Raw genomic sequence first — 3,540 nt, 5'->3', positions numbered from 1 at the left:
GGACAGCTCGGGGCTGACGGAGGGGGGACAGGGGCTGACGGAGGGGGGATAGCTTGGGGCTGACAGAGGGGGACAGGGGCTGACAGAGGGGGGACAGCTCGGGGCTGACGGAGGGGGGACAGGGGCTGACGGAGGGGGGATAGCTTGGGGTTGACGGAGGGGGACAGGGGCTGATGGAGGGAGGATAGCTCGGGGCTGATGGAGGGGAGACAGTGTCTCTGTCACCCCCCTTCAGTGTCTCTGTCACCCCCCTTCAGTGTCTCTGTCACCCTCCTTCAGTGTCTCTGTCACCCCCCTTCAGTGTCTCTGTCACCCCCCTTCAGTGTCTCTGTCACCCTCCCTTTGGTTTCTCCCTCAATAGGAGCATCTTCAAAGTTTGTGACCAGTCACTTACTTTGGGGGCCTTTTTTCCCTGTGTGGTAGGTAAGCTCCAGGAACCGTGGCCTCTCTTGCTTGCAGACGCGCCTCCGAAACCTAGGGCAGCGCGTGGGGTGTCACAGCGAGTTAGAAAGTGGGCAACCCTTCATCAAGCTCAACATAAAGGCCTGCTGAGAAAGACGCTGGCCGTTGACCCGCTGTGCTGTCGGAGCCCCCAGACCGGCGGTCCTTGAGCTCAAACATCATCTAATCTAGTTGGGAGAAAAGGCGAGCGCTCAGAACAACAATAGACAATGCCAAGGACACTGAGTTGGCCTCCGAAAGTGCACAGGATGTGGGTGGATAGGGGGGGATCCAGGGGAATTTCAAGCAAAGGGAGCGACAGAACAAAAAGCCTGAAGAAGCCTTTCTGCAGGACTGGGACGTGTTCCTGTTCAGAATTCGGCTGGAAGAGGAAACGGCAGTCGTGGGCGGTTCTGCCCGGTGGGGGGAGTCTGCGGAGTGCCGCGTGGACGAGCTGAGGCCCGCACGGGCGGGCCCACAAGCCACCGAAGGGTGGGGCCCAGAGGATCAGGACGGCGGTGGGCGCAGGTTTGATTTTAGGGAAAGACTCAGGTCTGGGAAGTCGAGGCCAAGACAAACAGTGTAGCTGAGCGAGGTTTCATCGGTGTGGAAGCCAGCAAGCTGAGCTGAGGACACGTCGACAGAAGAATTGATGTATTTTTACCGTCTGGTTGTGGATAGCACAGGAACGGGGTGAAATGAGACTGAACTGCAGAGCTTTTGTGATTTGGAGAATGTTTCTTTTGGCTGGAGATTTTGGGCAAGTCTAGTCGGATTTGGGAAAGGCAGGAAATAGTGGCCTGCTTTTCAAGCTGCTCAGCTTGTGTGAGAACAAAGCATCCTTGAGAGCCGTGAGCAAATCATTTGTGTGTGCTCAGGACTGTTTCTGCGGACGATCAGGACGCGGGGGATGAGGGCGATCGTGATTTCGGCGCATCGCCTGCTAGATCAGATCTACTCTCGCTGTGAAGATCTGCAGCGCCAGGGCAACCACATCTGCGTTTGGGGGCAGCGCACAGAGCCCGGGGAAGCCAGGCGGGCAGGGGCGTCTGGAGGGACAGCTTGTGGGCAAAGGGAGAGAGCACCAAGCCTGAAGCCCCAGCCGGGAATGTGGTTCACCAACCAAGAAGGGAAGGAAACCAGTGTAAACACAGGTGAATATTTGTAAAGGTAGATGCCGCTTATGCTCAGGAGGATCTGCCGACGGAGGACAGAGCATCGGACAACTTACGTAACGGCCGGAGATTTGGGAAGGGCCCTCCCGAGGTTCTGCCTCCCCCCGTTCCGTGGAGGAGCACCGGGGCAGGACCGTCCCTGCAGGCAGAGCACCAGGCAGCAGCAGCCCGGGTTAGCAAGCATCTGACTCTGAGGACGGTTTCGTGAGCCTAGACACACAAGATGATTTTCATTCATTCAGATGAAAACTGGTGAATTATACTCACACTTCACAGAGGAAGAGAAGTTCCAATATGAGTTCCAAAACTCTGCCCGTCAGAAAACATCTTGGTTTGGTGCGGAGCAGCTATTTGGTTAAGTGTTGTGTCAGTTGTATCTGGAGAGATACCTGTGGTGTTTGTGAAATATGGGAAATTAGTCTCAAAACTATAGCTCCAGGTTCAAGGTCAAGGGAGAGTACTGCCTCTCTGTGCAGGCACGGGGAGTGGGCTGGGCCCCATGGCCACCCCGGACCTTCTCCTGGCAGGGACAAGGGGGTGGCCCTGCAGAACCAGGACCAGGCTCAAGAGGGAGACAGGCGGGGGGTCCAGCAGAGTCCACGAAACGGGAGGAGAAGGCCATCACCGTGGACGAACGTCGGGTGGCCACGGGAGGAATGCCAGCTCCTGGGGCACCTGGTGCACAAGCGATGGCCAGCCTGTGGAGTGCCAGCTTCCAGAACTGGCACAGCTGAAAGCAGTATGGACCATCGCCATTACAAGCTACATTATGAGACTCGCATCAGGACAGAAGCGAGAGCAGGGGACACACAGTCAAGGCTTTGTGGCAACGCTGTCTTGCCGTCATCCCCGAAGCAGCTCCCACGTGCCCCTCGTGAGTGTGCAGGCTCCTGGAGTGGACACAGAAGTGACACATTGCTGAAGTGCACACACACATCCACGCACATGTACACGCTTGCACGCACACGCACACGTCCATGAACGCAGCAACATCGTCTGAGGACTGTGGGAAAATGAAAGGCACATGGTAGAGGCAGTTCATAGTCTCTTGGAATTTCCAACATGTTATTTCTCACCCTCCAAACATTAACTTCTGCATGGCTGGGTCAGAGGCCGGGGCCAGAGGGCCTGGGTTTGAATCCTGGCACCTAGGTTCTCCATGTCGTGGACCACCATTGTTAGTCAGCCTCCCTGGGTTTCACATCTTGAAATATAAAAAGGTTATCATGCTCTGTCCCAGGGCTTTGTGAGGATTAAATGAGCAAGTACTTAGAACAGTACTTGGCGCATCGTAAGGCCTCTCTATGTGTTAGCAGTCATACCTTGTCCTGGCGAAACTCGGACGTCTTCAAAGGAACTTGAGTTTAGACGACAGGGAAAGTAGGGGTAAACCAGAACTGCATCCTAACACCAAACACTACTCACTCGAGGTACATCAGGAACTCTCTCTGAGCCTTGTTTTCTCTGATATGAAGAACAAAGACTTTCATCACCTCATTTTGTTGTACAATTTATAATATAAGAAGTATTCAGACCAAATTAAAGGCCCATGGGTGTTCAGTATCCTTGCAGTTGTCTTCGAATGAGCTTGTTGCAAATTTAGAGAAAAATCTCAGTGAGGTCTATCACCATCTGTACTCTATAAAATCATCAACAAGTGAGGTTTAAAAAACAGGATTTGGCCGTTGATAACAAAGCATGAGTTTCAGTGGGGATTTCTTGAAGATAATGAGCGATGTTGTGCGGAGTGCACTGGTGCGCTCCCGTGCAGAGACCTCTCGTCTCACTGGGGAGTCCGGGCCCCGGAAGAGAGTGCAGCGGTGTGTTCTACCATCAAAAGGAAGCCAAATCTTAAATTCTGCCATGTTTCGTAGAATAGACAAGGCTCTTTTCAGGACACAGTCTCGTCAAACATTTAGCAGAA

This window comes from Suricata suricatta, chromosome 7 (genome assembly GCF_006229205.1).
Source record: "Suricata suricatta isolate VVHF042 chromosome 7, meerkat_22Aug2017_6uvM2_HiC, whole genome shotgun sequence".
Classification (NCBI taxonomy): domain Eukaryota; kingdom Metazoa; phylum Chordata; class Mammalia; order Carnivora; family Herpestidae; genus Suricata; species Suricata suricatta.
The sequence above is the reverse complement of the archived record's forward strand: the minus strand, read 5'-3'. Positions refer to the sequence as shown.